The sequence below is a fragment of the Sus scrofa genome, chromosome X, assembly GCF_000003025.6.
Source record: "Sus scrofa isolate TJ Tabasco breed Duroc chromosome X, Sscrofa11.1, whole genome shotgun sequence".
Classification (NCBI taxonomy): domain Eukaryota; kingdom Metazoa; phylum Chordata; class Mammalia; order Artiodactyla; family Suidae; genus Sus; species Sus scrofa.
The window spans coordinates 30,438,243-30,460,902 of NC_010461.5; the positions used below are offsets into that span (position 1 = coordinate 30,438,243).

Sequence of the window (22,660 nt, forward strand, 5' to 3'; positions counted from 1 at the left end):
AAAGTCCCCTTTATTTCCTTATATAGTTTTCAGAAAAAAAATATGAGTGGTGTTCCTATCACTCAGGACACACAGTGCATGTATATGTTATCTGATCCACAGCTTCAAATCACTAATATAGATAGATTATAATGTTTGGGAAATAAGCAAAGGCAGCTCTGTTCTATAAGGTAGTTCATGTCATGTACACAATAAATTATCTGATACATAGTTCGAAAACCTTGCCAATAGCTAAAATCTTGACTATTTATTGTGTTGTAATAAAACTTTGAGGACACGTCGGTGCTTTATCTTATGTCTGATGCTTTAATCAAAGAAGGGTGACTTCAACTTTCCTATTGATTGAACTTTGGTAGATATAGTCAAAGAGCTGTAATAAATCTTAATTTATTTTCTAGTAGCTAGAAAAAAATTTCCAAAATTACTTCATATTATAGATATGAAAATACAAAAAAATCGCTAACCTCAGTTTTCCACTAGTGCTAACTTCTAATACTCCATGGCATTTAATACAATATTTGTATTTTTTAAATAATTAAAAATTCACAGAATAAGAGTTCCTATTGTGGCTCAGCAGAAATGAACCTGACCAGTATCCATGAAGATGTAGGTTCGAGCTCTGGCACCACTCAGTAGATTAAGGAACTAGCGCTGCCATGAGCTGTGGTGTAGGTCACAGACATGGCTCAGATCCCACATTGCTGTGACTATGGCATAAGCCAGCAGCTGTAGCTCCAATTCAACCCCAGTCCAGGAATTTCCATATGCCACAGGTGGGGCCCTAAAAAGCAGAAAAAAAAAATTCAGACTATATATATATATATATATATATACACACACACACACATTCAATCAGCTAAAACACATGCATGTTCAACTAATGTCTACTTTACTTAATATCCAATACTGAAAGGGCAGGAAAAAACATTCAATATTATTTTAAATTATACCATTCTAATCCTAATTATGAAATATAGCATACAATTCTATGTTAATAGTCATATCTCTCTAGAATGACTTACTATGCTCTATATGCATACCACAATCCACATTAAGGTCCAAATTTTAGCAAACATTAGCAATCAAAGCCCAATATGTACATATAAATGTGTGCATTCCATACACACACCATGGTTTTCTAAGATGTTACCGAACCTCTCAAAATGTGAATTGAGATGTGATTTTGTAAAAAGAGTTCTAATATTATTACCTCTTTTCTCTTGTTCATTTAACCCAATAGCACTCTTTTGCAAGAAGATGGTCTGAATGATACTCTACAACATCCAGCTATGAAATAGAGTTTTATAAACCCAAGTGTCCCACAGAAACATTTTCACCAATGAACTGGTTTAATTCAGAATGTAATCTAATCAAACATGCTTCATAGCATGGCTAGGAAAATCAATACCATGGTATATGGAACAGTGTCTCTGAAAAGAAGTGAACTCTTGGTTCTGCATAAAATCTTAGTCCTATTTCCATTTTCCCCTCCTACATTTATAACAACTGAATAAATTATGTTTTTTCATCTTATAGCTGCAATCTCTGTAGACTAACTGATTAAAATATTTACATTGATGTGATATGTTTAACAATCAGTGAACCAGAAATTGATTTTTATAATAACTTGAAGAATTATGCACCTTGACTCATTTGTATGCTCTTGCCTTTTTTCTAAAAATTGGGGATTGTTAATGTGGAAAATAAGGATTAAGGATAAAGGGTCACATAGGGAAAATGCAATTCTCTACAGCACAACTGAGGAATATATGTAATTCAGGACCAAAGTAATGATTTAGGGAAGAACAAAAATAAAGATAATGGATAGAGAACTGATGAAAGAGGGAAGCAATTTTAAGTAAATTATTTGGACATGGAATTGACATTTCCAGTTTCATTACTGTTATTTTTGTCCTTGATAGTTAAGATCCGAGGAATGTTAAGCAATGTTTCAATAGCTCCATGTATAAGAAAATATTTCAGTCACTAGAAACTGCTCCTGGTTCTGTTTTCCCCTTCTACTCTAGGCCAGGGACTTTATCACACAGACAGTTAAAGGGAAGAGTGTTATCCCTTAAAATTATTTCAGTAGTTCTCTTCCCCTCAATTCCCAGTTTTAACAGCCTCTTCCCTTTCTAATGGGCTGCCTTTGGTCTCATCTTCCTTCCCAAATCACCAGTTACTCCACAAACATCTGTAATTCATATCCTGTAAAGGAATAAAGGAATGCTAGGTTTTGCCTTGGAGCTAAGTCTCTCTTGTGAGATATATATATATATATATGCATATAATGTACAAACTCATATTACTGCCAATGGTTTAGAAGAATCAGCACTTTTCTGGCAGGAGAAAATCAAGGGATAACATTACTAATGGAGAATTAAGCCATATTCCCAGTTCTTGACAGATTTTTTTTTTTAAGGCCACACCCATGGCATATGAAGTTCCCAGGCTAGGGGTTGAATCAGAGCCATAGTTGCCAGCCAGTGTCACAGCCACAGCAATGTGGGATTGGAGCCATGTCTGCAACCTACACCATAGCTCATGCCAACACCAGATCCTTAACCCACTGAGCGAGGCCAGGGATCGAACCCACATCCTCATGGATGTTAATCAGGTTCGTTACCACTGAGCCACAACAGGAACTCCTTGAAAGATTATTAATGAACCTTCTGTCATGAGTTGTTTGTCATATAAGGGATGAGAATTTAAGAGCACCATCAGCATTAACAAAAGCATGTTGATAATCCTTCTACTTAAAGAGTATATGTCAATCTATTAATTTACTTTACAATAAATGAGTTTTAAAATCATTTTGGCAGAAAGCTACTAAGTATCAGATACTGCCTAGAAATTTGAAACTCTCTAAATAGGTTTAACTGAACTTAATTATTCAAAGATGTATTTGGAAAAGACTTCAAGAATAGAAGTCAAAAGGACATTATTTTTCATGTATGAATTGAAATATGAAAAGCTAAGAGGAAAGGTAATAAATGTGAGTAATATACAGGAAACACTTCATAAAGCATTTACTTTAGAAAATTTTGGGTTTTGCTGAGTTTTGACATTAGTTGGTTGAGGCCATTATATTTTTATGAAAGCAGAAATCAGAAATAAGTGATGAGAATATGGAATAAAAGTTTAGAAAATTAAAAAGTGAGACCACATTATTCATGTCAAATTATGAAGAGTAATGATCACACTGTAAGTTTAAAAACACACTAGGTTAATAGTATAGTAAGGTGTGGAAACACAAAGAACTATTTATTTTATAAAGATTATGCTTTTTTCCTAACTTGTTTGGAGAAACTTACATTTTATTTTAGTGAAACAAAATATCTACAGCTTCAAAAAAGACTGGATTTGTAGGTTAACACCATTCCACCACATATGTTTTCCTTAAATCTAATTACTAGTTGTTCTCTAAGTTATGAGAACATCTGCAGCAATTTCTGTATCTATGACGATAGAAGATTTCAAACAAAACGTTGTTGAATACATATGAATATATCAAAGTATATACATAATACATATTCTATTATCAACTCATTAGCATCTAATTTTACATTGGTCATATGCACATTTTTTTTTTTTTTTTGTCTTTTTGCCATTTCTTGGGCCGCTCCCGCGGCATACGGAGGTTCCCAGGCTAGGGGTCGAATCCGAGCTGTAGCCACCGGCCTATGCCAGAACCACAGCAACGCAGGATCCGAGCCGCATCTGCAACCTACACCACAGCTCACGGCAACGCCGGATCATTAACCCACTGAGCAAGGGCAGGGATCGAACCCACAACCTCATGGTTCCTAGTCGGATTTGTTAACCACTGCGCCACGACGGGAACTCCATGCACATTCTTTCAGTGAACAAAGTGAACTGAAACAGACTCTAGGGTCACGAGATTAAAGTCAATACCTGTTGTAATCATTAAGCACAAAGCTGGACATACATTAGGTCCTAAATAGTTACTGACTATATATTATACTATACTTCTACTCAGTATATATATATATATATATATATTTCTATTTCAACTTAAATGGGTCAAGGAGTAATCAGATATTTAGTCAAATATTATTGTTTATGCCTGAGAGGGTATTTTTCCATAAGATTAACATTTGACATAGTAGACTAAGTAAAGCATGTTGCTCTCCCTAATGTAGATGAGTAATCATTTGAAGGCCTGAGTAGAAGAAAAATTCTGACCTATCTCTGAGTTAGAGGGAACTCCTCTTGCCTCACTGCCTTGGACCTGGGACATTGGTTTTTCCTGCCTTCAACTGGAACTTCCTTGGTCTTGAGCCTCCTGACCTTGGGACTGGACTTACCCCATCATCTCTTCTAAGTCTCAAGCTTGCCAGCTGCAGATATGGTGACTTCTCAGTACCCACTACCATCCCTTAGTATACATACAACCATTCAATACTGTTATTTTAACATTTGAAGAGTAAAATTATAGGGATTATTAAATAATCTTGTGACATAATGAGAAAATGTTCTACAAAAATCAAGATTTCTTCTATTTAAATAGATTTTTACAGTGATGTCTGCAATGGGATCTTTAAAGGAAATGTTAAAAGTCTACAGTCATATTAAGACTAACCACTGGTCTTAAGCAAACATGGAATACATATTTTATCTCGCTGAAAAAGGGATCCTATAGTTCATTTCCATCTCTAATGTGTGGTTTCTATCATTAAAATCAACTTATCAAATAGAATTATTCTATTTCTTTATAGACTCAACAATTAAATGCCTCTAAAATTGTTTATGCAAGTTTACAACATGACATTTGATATCTGATCCTTTGCTGCTTCCTTAATGAACAGTGATTATAGAACAGCATGAACTTTCAAAGAGAAATAAAGAGATGCCACCAAAAAGGTACATTAATCAAAGGCATGGTAATAAAACTTTATGTGAAAATAGCCATTATCCAAGAACTTTAAAACCATCTGAGAGCACTTAAAACAATTCACACTTGATCTTGTACCCTAACAGAGACCATGTTTGATTCTTCAGTATATCACCAGAACCAAACAATATTTGACACATATGGAGTTCCCGTCGTGGCACAGTGGTTAACAAATCTGACTGGGAGCCATGAGGTTGCGGGTTCAACCCCTGGCCTTGCTCAGTGGGTTAGGGATCCGGCATTGCCATGAGCTGTGGTGTAGGTTGCAGACACGGTTCGGATCCCGCATTGCTGTGGCCCTGGCGTAGGCCAGCGGCTACAGCTCGGATTCGACCCCTAGCCTGGGAAACCGCCATATGCCACAGGAGCGGCCCTAGAAAAGGCAAAAAGACAAAAAAAAAAAAATTGACACATATTTGGAATACATAAATGGCTATTGAATTAATGCAATACACAAATAAATTTATTATAAATACCTAGTTTGTTCTTATGTGTTCCACTATAACATTCTTAATTTCTAAGAATATATTGACTCTTTAACTTCCATATACATGTGTAATCTCTTATATGTATTTACTTGAGACGATAAAGGGAAAAAAAGACGAAGTTTTCTGTTTAGTTTTGTTTTAGTCTGCTTCTCCACTAGAATACAAACTCCATGGGAACAAACTTTGTCTCATTTTTGTTACTAATATATGCCTAAATCCCAGCCAGTGTACAGCCATGTTAGGTAATCAATATGTATCTGTTGAGTGAAAATCAACTGACAATTTAAGATCAATGGTATTTCCTACCACTATGGCTCATTCCATACAACATAATTGAGGGGTTCAAAAAAAATGCTTGCTGAGTGGCAGTGAAAGTACAAACGAGGTTGGAGGGGATGAATACATTCACGTGCTTAAGTACTTTCTCTAAAAATACACCTAAGCCTTTTGTCTCTGACAGAAAAAAAAGAGGTCTGCACTTACCCAAGAGGAAGGAAATTGGGAAGCCAGGTGAAAGGGGCTGTGTTTCTATGACTGAAAGATTGGAAGATGTGAAAAAACAAAGGGAGTGAAGAAAAAGTTCAAAAAGAGTGTAGGCTGGAAGTTTCCCTTGTGGTGCAGCAGAAACGAAGCCGACTAAGAACCATGAGGTTGCGGGCTTGATCCCTGGCCTCGCTCAGTGGGTTAAGGATCCAGTATTGCCCTGAGCTGCGGTGTAGGCCGGCAGCTGTAGTTCCGATTCAGATTCCACCCCTAGCCGAGGAACCTCCATATGCCCCTCAGGTGTGGCCCTAAAAAGCAAAAAAAAAAAAAAAAGAAAGAGTGTAGGCTGGAGAAGTGGAAAGATTCACTGAGACTCTGGAGGAGGCGCCCTGTTGTCAGAAAAATGTGAACTTGACCAGGAGCACAAAAAGGAAAGTGGAGAATCGCTGGTGTTAATAAGGTCCAGTAACCGAGTGAAGAAACTATCAGAACTGTCATCAGTATGGGTGAAGTCACCCAGAATAGCTGTCTTTAAATAGAGCTCTGTGATAGTAAGTAAACATAACAAATGATACCACAAAAGCACTACATTTAACGAAACAATCACATTAGGACACTACTCAAAAAAGTTACTCAAAGAAATCATGCAAGTGATTAACTCAAAACGGTTGCACTTATATTCATGAATAACATTTTAAAATATTATATAGACCAGCACAGTCTCCCTGCCTCATCCAGGCTTGGATGGAACCTGGAAGGTGGCGCTCGCGCCCTTTCCCCACCCCGCCCCTCCGACCCCGACCCATCCCAAAGGATCCTCCCTCGCCCTCCCAAACTCCTAAGAAATGGATCCACCTTCCAGTCCCAACCCAGAGCCGATCACCCAGCCCTGGAGGCCACCCTGGGACTGCCTCGAGGCTCCTATCGCCATCGTCACTTCCTTCGCAGGTCGCGGCCTCCTGCCCTGACGCTGAGTCCGCCCGCCCCTGCCAGCCCCCTAGCCCAACCTGGGAATACTCTGAGGCTTCCACTGCTCCTGCCCCAGCCGCTGCCTGCCCTGCAGCCTCCGCTTCTGCACCTCCTTCATCTTGGCCTTGGTGCACGCAGCGCCCACGTCGCCCTCGCCGGTGCACGAGAACTATCACTTCATAGTGCCAGGCCCTCAACAACTGCGCCACCCCAGAGCTCCACGCCTCCTACGTGTACCTGGTCGTGGCCTTCTACTTCAACCGGCACAACTTGGCCTTGAAGTATTTGGCCCACTTCTTATGCCGCTCCCATGAGTGGACCAAAGGCGCCCAGGAACTGACGCGCCTGCAGAACAGGCACGGGAGCCGCCTCTGCTTCTCAGACATTAGGAAGATCGACAGCAGCCTGGTAGAGTGGCTTCAAGGCCACGCAGTGCGGCTTGCACCTGGAGAAGGGCGTGAACCAGAGCGTGCTAGATCTGCACCAGCTGGCGACTGACAAGAGCGACGCCCATCTGTGTGAATTCCTGGAGCTTAACTACTGGCATGAGCAGGTCAAGTTTATCAAAGAGCTGGGGTGCCATCTCACCAATATGCGCAAGATGTGGGCCCCAGAAGACAGTGTGGCTGAGTACTTCTTTGACTAGCTCACCCTAGGCGACACCGACAAGAACTGAGCCTGGACTGGACTTCTCCATAACCACATGGTGACTTCCTGGTCACCATGCCTAGCATTCAAATCGCAATATATTGCCCTTATAAAAAAAAAAAAGTTCACTTAAGTTTTTTTTCTTCCAGTTTTACTATTTCTTCCAAATAAAGTTACTGGTTCATAAATAAAGGTCTCTGAATAATACGTGTGTGCAAATCTTTCATTTTCAAGTTTTAAAACAGGTATCCTAGAGACTATGCACCAACATTCAGCTAAGGATCTCCACAGATGCAGGGGTGTTCCGTGCAATCCTGGCAAACACAAAATCAATCTTCACCCTATAAATAATATGGATATAAGGGAGTAGACTAGGGTGGGGTGGAGTGAGGTAGGATCCTGGTGAATGTGAGTGTATGTGCATAGTAAAAGTATAGAAACACAGCCTGAAAATCACGATTGCATTTGCCTCTGGGGAAGAAGTGAAGTGAATGGGATTGGGCAGAGATTAAAATAAAGGAGGTATTCAGTTTCATCTGAAATTTTTACGTTCATTAATTTATGCAAATACTAACAGTTAAGTATGAGTAGCAAGACTGGGGAGTTGGGGGAGGCCCTGGAAGTCTGAATAGTAGAATATCTCTTTGTCAAGTTTACCCTGGGCAACAGTGATAATGGAAAATGAGTGTTAGGCTGGCTTGCCCATAAACACAGGGGTGACTTCCCATGGTCACCAATGCCTGGCATGCATGTTGTAGTAACAGAACAACCACTTATGTTTTCTTTCCTTTGTATCATAGGTACATATGTATAATATGTGGATGTATATGTGTATATATATACATATATGAATATACATATTCCAACAAGCAGTAGAGTTCATTTTGAATCTCTAGACCAGATTCTGAATGTTTGCTTAGGAAGACCCCTTTGCTGAAAAGCAGTTCAGTGATTACATCAGAAATGATGTAGCTGCTTCCCAGACATTTGCTGAGCTTGGTTTTATTTCTGCTCTTGGGTTTCATAATCCAACTTTGATTTAGTTTTTATTTGCTACCTAGAGAGCCTAAGCTAATATGTCCTATTATCAACACACCTATTTGCTACCTAGAGAGCCTAAGCTAATATGTCATTATCAACACACCTTTACAAGGCTCCACTGTAATTATTTACAGTAAACAGCTCTTCTAGGGTAGTAAATGACATTTTTCTCTTTACCCCTATCAAAGAGTCCACTGAAAGAAAAAAGGATGAAAGTGTGGAAGGGATCAAATAAAAACAATTGCCTGGGTGGAAATACAGAACACAGAAGGCTGCTGCCACATGCATCCCTTTTCACCTGAAAGTGTTTCCCTCATAATTTACAGAATCTTAATTCCTCTTAGACCAGCCTTTCCAAGACTGTTCAGTATCAGCCAGTGCCACAGAAATATTCATATACGTTCAGTGAAAAATTTTTATTAATTAAATTAGCGGAATTTTTGTTTAGTTCTTTCAGTTTTTGTTTAGGAATTTTATGTCTGATGTAAAAATACACATTACGAATTTATAACACAGGGAAAAAATATTCAGTATTTCCCAAACATTCTGATCATAGGAGTCTTTTTCTACCAAATCTCACAGAACAGTATTCCAAAGAAAATAGCTTTGGAAAGAACATTAAAAAGTCCAAGCATGTGATGTTCCAGAAGCACATACCTGGCAGCTAAACCTCACTCACTTTGACTTAGACGTCATTATGAGAAACTGGAAACTACTGTGAAAGTTCCAACACAGCTAAGTTTTAAGACAGTAAGCGTAATGCAGTGCTCTCACCATGAGTTGGGTAGACAGCATACACATCCATTTTGTTTTCTGATAGTCTCAACACTATATTTCCCATCATATTCTAATTTCCATTTCTAAATGAATAGGCTTCTGGGAATGATAACACTGATACTTCTCCAGCACTTTTATCAAAATTAAGTGAAGGTTCAAGGCTGCTAAGTAGCTTATATTCTTTACTCCCTCTACCTATGTATTCATCTCATCAGCTACAGAATTCTCCATTTGTTTTCCAGACTAGATTGCTGAATTTTGTTCAGTAATACATATTTTGGTCAAAAGTAGTCCATGCCTGCATTTTTCGAAGATAAGATTCCTCTCACTAAAGCATGCTGAAATCTCTCAGAATTCACACATGTAACTATGAGGAAAAAATAAGACATACATGCTATAAAACACTTTATTAATAAAGTCCAGGATTGTTAAATATATAATGAGTAATGTGCTTAATGTGTAGCATTTTTTTTCCTCCAATAGAGATGATCAACATAATCTAATCATTATTTGATTTCTGAATGAGCACCTTATTGCAATGAATTCCTCTTTAGGTTCAATAGAGGACCTATCGAGATTCTTCAGCCCTAAAATACATGATGCAATTCTATAAATTAAAACTGCATTGTTCCCAAACAATAGTGGGCATGAGGCAGTATCCAAAATCTTGCATATTTTTAAATTTTAAAGTGTTCCCACAACTACTCTTGGGTATCAATTCTCATGACACCTTCAATGAATTTGAGAATCTACTTTATTTCTAGGTAGAATATCAACATAATACAAAACCATTATTTTCTCATTATGGGAAATATTCTATAATTTTAATAGATGACTATATTTTTCTGGAAAAGAACAAGCTGATTAAAATAAGCTTCTCAACAAGAACAGTATTTCAGTCTCACCCATCTGATTAACCACAACTTTCATTTGTCTTCTCTTTGGCTGCTTAATTTGATTCAACAAGCATTTATCCTTAATAAATTAGTTTGCTCTTGGAAATCAAAGTTAAATAAGAGATGTACTTGGTCCAGTTAAAATATTAGTATTTTGCCAACTTTCTAAGAGTAAAATACAAGTCTAATATGAGACTTTAACAACCAATTAAATCAAGTGTATAGGTAGGGAGTGTTTTCATTTACAACTCTCCATTTTATCTTTATAAAGAGACATGCTACCTAGCTGTTCAACAAACTCACAAACAGCAATGCAGCAATTTTTAATAAATACAGGGAATAACGTAGGCCAGCTGTTCTTCCTCTCAGCAAGGTGGACTCTAAACAAGTTTAAAGAATCGTCATAATGACAATCATCTGGGTAAATCATCTGTCAAAATAATTTAAGAAACCTCCTTTTCCTGATACTGAGGAATGTTACCTGACAAGGAGAGAGAATTTAAGGAAGAGCAGTAATACAACATGAATAAAGCAAATGAGGTTACTAATTTGTTTATATATTTTACGCTGTTGCTGCCTGGAGACAGAGGAGGCAGTTGAAGGTATGTTTTACTAATGTGGATCACACAGAAGTTTTCCAAGGGACTGGTTTAAAAACAGCTTTTCAAAACTAGTTTTAAAAAAGTTATTTCCACTGTAGATTTAAATTTGTAAGTGATCTATAGGTTAAGGTAATCTAAAAAAAAAAATTAGAGCAGCTTCAATGGCAGTTCTTTATACAAGAAATACACGTACTTGTTGAAAGCTTTACAGTATCACTACTCATATCTACTAATAAAATCAGCCTACACTTACTGAAAGCTCACCATGTATTAAGCATCAGGTTAAGATATTTACATGAATTGCCTCATTTCTGTCTCACAACAAATGAGGAGGTGCTACATTTACTCACATTTTATAAATAACCGCTGTGCACCTAGAGACATTAGTTCCCTAATAATCCACAGCTTAGTAAGTGGCTGAATTTTAAAAACAAGAAGTCTAACTTGAGGACTTGCGTACTTAACCATTAGTCTGTTCAGTAATGAGTAAATGAAGAAATCTCAAGCCCTAGAAGTTATAATGTGACAAAGCCTGCTGTGAGAAATTAAGAGGGGGGAGATCACACAAGCCTGGTTTTAAAAAAAGTCTCGGAGTTCCCATCATGGCACAGCAGAAACAAATCTGACTAGGAACCACGAGGTGTGGGTTCGATGCCTTGCTCAGTGGGTTGAGGATCTGGCATTGTGGTGAGCTGTGGTGTAGGTCACAGACATGGCTCGGATCTGACATTGCTGTGGCTCGGGCGTAGGCCAGCAGCTGTAGCTCTGATTGGACCCCCTAGCCCCTAGCCTGGGAATCTCCATATGCTGTGGGTGCAGCCCTGAAAAAGATTTTTAAAAAATCGCATTCCAGTAGGACACACCTATAACAGGATCAACTAGTTGAGTACCAATAATACAAACTGACATAGCCCATAGTCTGAAAAGTCAAAAAGATTTCTGGAATTATTCTAAAAATGACAATAAATATGAACATAGAGCATTCTTTTTTGTATTAATATGACTCTGCAGGTCCAAAAAGGTGAACCGTGGCTCTAATTTAGCAGAAGTCAGCTGCTGGGATCTTATGAAGAAATTCATTGGAGATATGAAATAAAAATAGAAAGATGAAAGATAAATAGGAAGGATTTTAAATGGGCGGTCGAGTGAGCATATTTAACCAATCAATAGTTTAATTAGAAATAAAGGGAGTTCCTGTCGTGGCTCAGTAGTTAACGAATCTGACTAGCATCCATGAGGACACAGGTTCAATCTCTGGCCTTGCTCAGTGGGTTAAGGATCCGGCATTGACATGAGTTGTGGTGTCAGTTGCAGACACAGCTCGGATCCTGCATTGCTGTTACTGTGGGTGTGGCATAAGAGGGGGATTTGACCCCTAGCCTGGGAACCTCCATATGCTACAGGTGCAGAAATAAAAAGCAAAAAGAAAGAAAGAAAAATTATACAAACAAACATTGATTTTCCAATCCAAAATTATGTGATTAGTAACAAAGCATGATCTCTTTGTTGCTACCAATATGAATCTCTAATTTTAATAAAAGTTATTCAATCCCTTTCACTCCTCTATAGGCCTCTAATAAAGCACTAGGAAATAGCACCTCTTTTTGCTATATTCCTCCAAAGTTTGTTTTTCTGATTCTAAACATAGAGTGGGAATGACAGGTCCCAGGAGTCATTGTTAGCCAATGAATTAGGAAAGGATGAATTTATGATCAAATATAGTCACAAGGTTAAGTGCTTTCTCTAAAAATACACCTAAACCTTTTGTTTTCTCTCAGAGAAAGCAGAAGTCTATACTTATTTAAGAAGGAAACTGGCAAGCCCTCGTGACTCAGTGGTTAATGAATCTGACTAGGAACCATAAGGTTGCAGGTTTGATCCCTGACCTCGCTCAGTGGGTTGAGGATCTGGTGTTGCCGTGAGCTGTGGTGTAGGTCACAGACATGGCTCGGATCCCGCGTTGCTGTGGCGCAGGCCAGTGGCTACAGCTCCAATTATACCCCTAGCCTAGACCTCCATGTGCCGTGGGTGTGGCCCTAAAAAGACAAAAAAAAAAAAAAAAAAAAGAAAGAAAGAAAAGAAAGTGGCAAGCCAGGTGAAGGGGGTAAATGAATCTAAGATGTTTGTAATGAAATCACTGAAAATGTCTATTTTGGCATCCAGACAGGGCAGAAAGAATGAGTTTCTAGGATAGTGCTGTAAGATTAAGAGACTGTAGACAATAAAGGAGTGAAGAACAAAATGTAAAAGAGGAAAGATGGAGAAGTGGAAAGATTGAGACATTGGAGATGACGCTCTGTTGTCAGGGAAAGTGTGAACTAGACCATGAATAGGAGAAAATAGAACTCACTGAATAAGGTTTAGGTACTGAGTGAGGAGATTATCAGAAGTGTCATTAGCATCAACATGGACTCTTCTCTGTATATCTAGCTGATCTGATTTGTGCTATGGATTCTATCATGTGCAAGATGCCAAGAGCTTAAAATAATAAAAGTATAAAAATTAGCATTTCATAGTGCTTTATAATGTGATATCATGGTGGTCAGTTTTTTTTTTATTTTCACTTCACATACAGCTTTTTCTTGTTATAACTTCAAATTCATTCAGACATTTTCCTTCTTATGCCAAAACATCTTAAGACTGAAAGGTGAAGAGGTCAAGGTGTTAGATATTTTAGAATTGGAAAATTTGACTATGATCATGCCTCTTAGGTTTAAGCAAACCCAGTTTGAAGTATGTTTGTTAAAAACACATATGATTTCACTGAGTTGGGCCCTGAGGGCAATAAGAATAAAGGAAGCATATAAAATATATATGGGTTATTTAAAAAAAGCAAGGAGTTCAGGGATTTGGCAGCACTTGCCTTAAAATGGCTGCCATGAAGTTATTTGGAAAACAAATTTATATATGTTTGTTTTTGGTGGTTATGTTCATAAAGCTATAAAAGGGCAGGTGCCAGCATGGGAAATAATTGAGCTTCCATGTCCAAACAACAGCAATTCAATGACTCTGAAAGTTGAAAATGACATGTATATGTGCCAACATGACCCCAACACCACATCTTCAATGCTAGCTGTGCCAGGATATCTTTCCCTGATTGTAAAAAATCCCCAAGTATGACTTATTTTTCTTTTTGAAATTGACATAAAATTCTATATTGATTGAAGTTTAAAAAAATCTACCTATGTTTACCAAACTGAATGAGTTGGTTTGTCTATTTATAAAGTTATAAAATGAACAAATGTATACACTGATTTTAATTTATAATAATATACTTGCTTATTTCATTTTTGTTGGAAGAGACTAATATACTAAATATAAAATATAAATTAGAATCTAAAGTCCACAGTGGGAACTGAAATTATTGGAGTTTGAAGAACGTTGTGATATTTGTGCGATTAATTTATCACTGCACTTCATGTTCAAAGATGTCCTTTCTGATGACGATTATAATCCTTGTGTGTGGGTGTGATGCAAATATTCGATCATAATTTTAAGGTCATCATTCAACTTTTTTACTAACATACTATTTTCAAAGTCTATTAGCAAGTCTGTGTTGTTACAATAATTTTCCATAACTAGTGAATTAGTTAGATATTTCTAAAAGATCTCATTTTCTTTATTTATTACTTAGGAAGGAATGACTCGAAACCCCAAGGAATTCTCATATATAGATAGTGAACAAATCATAAGTAAAAGTAAAATTTCCTTTCCCCCAGCCAACTTCTTGAATACGAAGTTTCCCTTAAAGCAGCAAACTATCAGGCTGATCAAATCACTACTGCTCTTAGGAGTCAGAGCATAATCATTTAAGGGTGTTTCAGTGTGACATTTTGGATCTTCTTGATCCTTCCCTCTTACAGCTCCACGAATTTGGTTTGTTGAGGTGTAGCTCTTTCTAACCATGTTTTACTTCTATCATGTTTGTGTTGCTTATAGTGAAAATGATTATTCAAAACAACCTCAATTAAAACCAAAGTCAATTATATTCTTGGTGCCTTAAATACGAGTCCTAAAGTGAAAACTTAGTCTAATCCCTCAGGTTTCTTATGACCAAAAGACTTGATTTTTTCCTTTCCAGCCTGAGCTGGAATCAAACCTGAGCCAGAGCTTCGACCTATGCCACAGCTCCAGCAACGCTGACCCCTTAACCCACACCACCAGGCCGGGGGTCAAAGTCACCCACTGCAGAGACAACGCTGGATGCTTAACCCACAGTACCACAGCGTGAACTCCCAGAAGACTTTTTTAAAATGTAGGCCCTGTCGCAGTTTTAGAAAGATTTCAAGCCTTTTCGAAGAGGGAAGTCAGGATTGCTATCTATATTCAAGTTGACCTGACTGCTCCTATAGTTGTTCTACTTTATGTCCCAATTGTAGTAATTTGATTTCTTCTTGGCATCAAGTCTCACCTTAGGACTTGATTTCTTATTTGGACTCTGATATTAGTCCTGATCTTCATAAGTACCCATCACATCAATGACTTCATGATCGGGACTGTGATTTGCTCATGCCCCCATTCTTGCCTCTTGAGATATGATTCTGAACTTTAAACCCCATGTTTTAGATCTGGCTTTCTGTTTCCTCATACTTCTTGATGTGTATGTTTACCACAACTCAATATATTGCTTCCCTATAGGTTCCTGTTTTTTATTTGTCCTGTATGCTAGCTAGCTCCTCAGGCTTACCAGTTACCTCTCAATTTCTCTCAAGATAAATGAATGTCCTGACTGGCTGGACTTCTTCACCCGACCAGCAACTTTTCCTCTAGTGAGTACATCTAGTACCAGGTCCAAACTCTCTAGGACTGGCTCCCTTGTTTTTCAAACAAACCTTCTGTGATGAGCCATTCAACACAGAAAACTGAACTCCTCCATGCTAGCTAACATATTCTGTTTCAAGATGTCTTTGAATATGATTTAATACTAGATATTTAATACTAGATATTTGTACAGAACTTTCCACAAATCTTTTATTCTTTCAGAAAATTACAAGATTCCTATCTCCAAAATTCACTAGTCAGACAGATAAAATATGCATGTTCTTTAAAAATCTCACTTTACCATGTATATATCTATCAGAAAAAGTACAGTAACATTTCTGTTTAATCTATTAAAACATGTTACCTATTTAAATGAGTCATTACAAACTTGTCAGGTAGAAGATATCAATTTAAACCCCACAAAAGAAAATCAGTGCCTCTATTAACACGACATTCAAATTAGTACATGAACTACAGAGACAAAGAAAAACCATTGGAATTGCAGAGAAGAAAACGTATGACCTTGTGATTCCTTCTTTTAACATCAATAGATTTTTTTTTAATGGAGTTAAGTTGAACTTTATTAATTTATTCAACTTGTGCTTGAAAATATTTTTGCTAGAAAAACAAGGCCTTTTTTCACACTAATTCCCTTAATCTATGTCAACTTCACTTATAATACAGCATGATAAAGATGTGTTACTTCTTTAAATATACTTCACATTATCCTCTCAAAATTTATCCATTAACATCATCCGACATAAGACATGAGAGACAAATGTATAATAATGTGGTTCAGAAGCAAATCTCCATTTCTGAAGCAGTATTTTTCAGGATAACACTAGAAAAATAGTATCAAATAAAATATAAATCTTCATCAAAAGGTCCCCAACTTCTAAGAATACAATTAAAATCAATGGTAACTTTTTTTGAGAGGCACCATATCAAAGACTTTAAGAATCTGAGCCAGATGGAAAAGGTGAAATATTTATTTTATATTACATTTGCTGTATGACCCATTTTTATCATTTGCCTACATAACCCTGTTTTTAAAAAATATTAAGTGATTTAACTTATATAAAGTGCTTAGCAATGTGCCTAACATGCAGAAAATGTTTAATATAATAAACAGTAGCTACTATTATTACTATCATCTTATTATCAATAATCACTGTGTTCCTATAGTTTTTGACCTTTATTTTCATTTAATTTATAATATTCTGAAATGCCTTTGATGATACTCACTTATAACACTTTTATCACAGAATCTATGTGTGGGAATTTTCAATATTTAATCAGGCTGTGATATTTTGCTTTTTTGAAAGGATGCGTTGAGATATGTAGAGAAGACAAATGAGAACATTTTAAAAGTGCATTTTAAGTAGTTAAGTCTTGACAATACATTCAGAGCACAGGAAAATCTATTCTTTCATATGCATTCTTTTGAAACCTCTTGCCCAGAGAGACAGCAGAATCATTCATCATTTCCTACTGTTTCCACATCCATCACATCTTTTTCCTCTACTTTCCATATGACCTCCTTAGCTTTTCTGATTGTAGTAGCAAGCAGAACTAATCATGAATAAATTCAGATTTGGGACAAAGGAGAAACACAGTGGCCAGATTTGACCTTAGGTCTCTACAGTCCATGGCCCTCAGGGTATTCTTATCTATCATGAGAAAGGGCTTATTACATTCCAGCTATGCATAGGCTAGGTTGGGCACTAGAGAGAACAAGTTAAATGGGCATGATCTGCCAGCTCTGGCAGTCATCTTTAGGTGTTGATGATGTAGCATTTATCAGATGTCTCCTTTACTGTCTCCATTAAAACAAACCAAGGGCTCTGCTTTGACAAACCTTGCGTCTTAATTAGACCAAAAAGAAAATAGCCCTCAGAGTAGATATATACAGGAGATCCTGGACAGAGATATGTGTATTTTATTGTAAGAAAAATAAACAAATAGAGGAGTTCCGTTGTGGCTCAGTGGTTAACGAATCTGACTAGGAACCATGAGGTTTTGGGTTCGATCCCTGGCCTTGCTCAGTGGGTTACTAATCCAGCGTCGTTGTGAGCTGTGGTGTAGGTCGCAGACACGACTTGGATCCCAAGTGGTTGTGGCATAGGCCAGCGGCTACAGCTCCGATTAGACCCCTAGCCTCAGAACCTACATAGGCCGTGAGTGCGGCCCTAGAAAAAGACAAAAAAAAAAAAAGATAAACAAATAGAATATGATGCTCCTCTTTCTCTGCTGTAATACTATGGCATTAGCATTGCTGATTTAAAATGTTGACAGTGGAGAAAAATTCAAGATAATGTGGCGATAAAAATATTACAAACACATTCCCATCTCATCTTTTATTCAGAAGCCCCCTCTAGTTCTCATTTTCTCTGCAAGTTAGAAAACTTACATTAAACATACTGAATGAACCCATAATTGTGTTCTCTTTGGGGATGAGGTTCAAAATCAAGTACAAGTTCTCTTCAAAAACCCAAGGAGTTCCTGCTGTGGCAAAGTGGCTTAGGATCCAGTGTTGTCTCTGGATCACTCCCCAGCAGGATTACTGAGCAGGTTCACTCCACAGCCCAGCACACTGGGTTAAGGAGTTGCTGCATCTGTGGCAAAGGTCACACTTGCAGCTCAGATGCAGTTCCCAAAAGGAACTTTCATTTGCCAAGGGTGCAACAACAACGACAAAAAAAAAAAACCCTAAGAGTTCTTTACCTTTAAAGAAACAACCAGTAAACAGTTGTAATAAAGTATTAAATTCTTCATGTTGTCAAACAGACAATAGGGTCAGAATGGAACTGGACAAGAAATCATGAGTAGTTTAAAAAAATTGTGGATTCAATTAAATTATAAGTGAAGTTTTAGTGTTAAATTTAGGGTTGCTTTTTTTATATTTTAATTTTTTCTTTAAACCAAAGAATTATCAGAAAATACTCAAGATTTGCAATGCTATTTAAACATAAAAAACACACTGAAGTCAATTCCCTCATAAAATAATGAAGAAAGAAAAAGAAAGGACCTTTGCATAGCTTGATGTACTAGCTAATTCTGGATGACAAAACCATAAAGGCAGTGATTGATTGAAGAGCTCTGGAAAACCTTCGAATTTAAGGAACAGACAGAGGAAGAGAATCCAGAAGCTAAGCCAGGGACAAAGTGGTCATAATGATTGTAGGTGAGCCAGGAGTATGGAGGCTCAGGATATTAATTTTCTACTTTTTTGAAAATGTTTTGTTTTGTTTTGTTTTAAGAAAACTTAACAGAAAATCTCTCTTTGCAAAAATTTAAGCATTCAAATGCTGTGTAACAAACTACCACAAATTCAGCAGCTTAAAACAACACTCATTTATTCCATGACAACTATGTTGGTCAGAAGACCATCAGGCACAAAAGCCTCACAGCCTAAAATCCAAGTATCAGCCTGGGTGGTCTATTATCTGAAGACTCTGAGAAAAAATCTGTGGTCAAGCTTATTTAAGTTGTACGCAGATTTCAGTTCCCTACAGGTGTAGGACTGAGGTCCACATTTTCTTGCTCTCTGTTGGCCAGGGTCCTCTCTCAGCAGCTTAAGGCTGACCACATTCTTTCACATATGCTTCCCTACCATCCACTCCATTTCTTTTCTTTTTTTTTTTTTTTTTTTTTTTTTTTTTTGGCAGCACCTGCAGCATGTGGAAGTTCCTGGCCAGGGATTGAACCCCCGCCACAGCAGTAACCCAAGCCACAGCAGTGACTATGCCAGGTCCTTAACCCACTGAGCCACAAAAGAACTTCTCCACTCTGTCTTTAAACAAGCTTTGGTGAATTGATTCCTTCTCACACTTTGAGTCTCTCTGACTTCTCTTTCTTCAGCCAGCTAGAGGAAACTCTATTTTAAAGGGCTCACTTGATTGAGTTAGGCCCACCTGGATAATCTATATTTTAAGGTCAAATGACTTGAGATTTTAATTACCTCTGCAAGATCCCTTCACAAAAATACCTAGATTGTTTGATCGAATAATCAAGGGGGAAGAATCTAGGGGTGGAGGAATCTTTAGAATTTTGCCTACCATATCCAATAACTGATGAAAAAAGATTTTAAGAACAGATGGGAGTAGGGAATTAAGAGGTACAAAGTATTAGGTATAAAACAAGCTATAAGGATATATTATATAAATGGAGAACATAACCAATATTTTATAAATATTATAAATGGAATGTAAACTTTAAAAATTGTAAATCACTATACTGTATACCTATAACTTATATAGTATTTTACATCAACTATAATTCTACTTAAGAAAAGAAAAAAAGAACAAATGGATAAACAAAGCATAGGTAGCTATGGCAGGCTAAAGAAGGTCAAGTACTAAGAAAAAGACGCTATATTGTTAACCTGGTAGAGCATGGAAACTTTTTGAGTGAGCTAATTTGGCAGACTGATGATGCTGAAGAGCGCATTGGAAGAGTGATGAAACTGCAAAGAAATGTAGGTTGAATGGATATCCGGCAAGCAGAAACACTAAATATAGCATAGTAAACAATAAATAGAAATCAATTTCTAGATACATTTATAGTAACACCGAAAAACCCCAAAATAAACAGAAAAACTTTAAAAAGCAGTTAGAAAAGACAGATTACCAAAGAGAAATGACAGTAAAACTAACAAAACAAAACAAAACAAAATGAAATACAAATTAAAAACTCAATAGCAATAACAAAATCCAAATAGAGGAAAGTTATTTTCAAATTGGTAAAGAAAAATATCATCAATCTAATAGTGTGTGCCTAGCAAAGCTGTCTTTTAACAAGGGAAGGAAAATAAAAACATTTTAAGGTACATGAAAACAGAGAAATTTTGCCATAAATAAGCCTACACTGAAGGAACTTCTAAAGTAGGTGTTGAAAATGGTTAACGGTAAAGAAAATAAAAGATAAAAACATAGGAATACCTTAAAAAAATTAGGCATATCTGACAAGTATATTCCATATAAAATAATAATAGCAACATGTTTAATATGTACAGTTCAAAAAAGGGCAGATACGGAGTTCCTGTAGTGGCACAGTGGTTAACGAATCTGACTAGGAACCATGAGGTTTTGGGTTCAATCCCTGGCCTTGCTCAGTGGGTTAGGGATCCGGCGTTGCCGTGAGCTGTGGTGTAGGTCGCGGACACAGCTTGGCTCCTAGGTTGCAGACGCAGCTCAGGTCCCACGTTGCTGTGGCTCTGGCGCAGGCTGGCAGCTACAGCTCTGATTAGACCCGTAGCCTGGGATCCTCCATATGCTGCGGGAGTGGCCCTAGAAAAGGCAAAAAGACAAAAAAAAAAAAAAAAGGGCAGATACTTAACAAAATAAAACACGTATCAAAACTGGGATGGTAAAAGTTAGAGTTCTAAGGTCTTTCAGTTGGTCAGTAGGTATCTGAATTATTAGCTTTAGACTGTATTAAATATTCAGGATAAAGTATCAACTATAACCAGGAAAATAAAATTGCTGTAATTTTCTTTCAAAACGAACAGAAGGAGAAATATGTGAAAGAAAACAAATATAACTCAATCAATCCACACATAAACAAACCAAGAAAGTAGGAAAATAGCAGTTGAGAGGAAATAAATATAAAAGGAAAGGTAAATTTATAGAAACTAATCCAGGCATTATCAGTACTTATTATCTGTGATGTCATGTATAAAATCTTTCTGGCTAGAAGCCTACATACCATACATGCCCAGAGTAGTGTTTATTGGGGAAAACCCATGGAAATAGGAGTAATAACAGGTGTACCTGTTCTCTGTTGCCCATTGAATTCTAAGGCAAGGAAGAAATATTTCAGGGTAGGCCTAAGACCCTGGAAGAAGTCCTCCCACATGAGATGTGCAGCTCTTAAGCATCATTAATCCATGGGAAGCATTAGTCCCTCCAGTGATTAGATGAAGAGCCAGACTATAATAGCAACTTGATAAGGCAGAACCTTGACTACATCCCTGCCATGCAATATAAGAATTCATGGTAGAGGTAGTATTATCTGTCCCCTCTGCTTCAAGTCATGTGATTACAGCCATAGAACATATCAAAACAACAGCAAGATTTGGCATGTTACCTTCATATGATCAAGGGCTGAAGTCCAAACGTTATTAAGTACAAGAAATGATTTTCTTAGTCAACAGGCCATAACTCATCTCCACAGAACTTTACAGGAATATATGAACTCAACTTTTGTTTCTGGGGACCAACTTGCAGGAGACCAATCTAGGGCAAGTTAATGCTTATCTCTGAAGAATATATGAACTAAGCTTATTAATTAAGACACATATTCAAGTCATATAAAAATATCACATTTCAGCTATATGCTTTTGTAATATATTCACCTAATGCCCAAGGCCAAGTAAAGATTGAAATTAAAATAATTAATATATATGTCAGACAAACACTAATGAAATTACAGTTGAGCCAGTTATACTCATATCAGAAAAAATAAAACTATTCAGGATAGATTTAGTATATTATATATGTGTATGTGTGTGTATCAGTTCTCTAAGAAGATATTAAAATGCTAATTCTTATAAATTGTAAAATACTCTTACAATATGTGAAGCAAAAGTGGCCAGAACTACAAGTTGAAATAGACAATCTGAACAACATAGGTTATTTCAACATAGCTCTTAGTTTCTGGCAAGTCAAATAGAGAAAATAGTAAGATATAGAAAATTTGAACCAAAAACTGTGAACACACTTTAGTTAGTGGCCACAGGCATAACTCTGCAGCAACAAGTGGAGAATAGGTTAGGTATAGACTATATATTTAGAAAAATGGGCATCTAATCCAAAAAACATGTCCCAAAAATATCAAATTAGTAGTATCATACAGACTACTTTTAAATAATTCATTGATCAAAAGAGAAATAAAGGTTTTCTTAATATTCAGAACTAATCAATAATAAAATGCTGTATATCAAAAATGACATGCACTGTAGACCATGAGAATTTTTTAAAATAGACATCTAAATGCTAAAATGAAATTGTCCACATTAAAATAAAATATGGGTGAATTCCTTTATTATCTAGAAAAGGGATTTTAAAAATTCCATACTGT

General features: G+C 36.9%; 1 long non-coding RNA gene across 1 annotated transcript in view; it reads right to left on the reverse strand.

Annotated features, from left to right (window-relative positions):
* The window catches only part of LOC110257761, a 77,756-nt gene extending 69,648 nt beyond the window's left edge, over positions 1–8,108 (reverse strand). The window contains exon 1 of the long non-coding RNA XR_002340719.1: positions 7,093–8,108. This is a non-coding gene — a long non-coding RNA (uncharacterized LOC110257761). The remainder of the gene's footprint in view (positions 1–7,092) is intronic.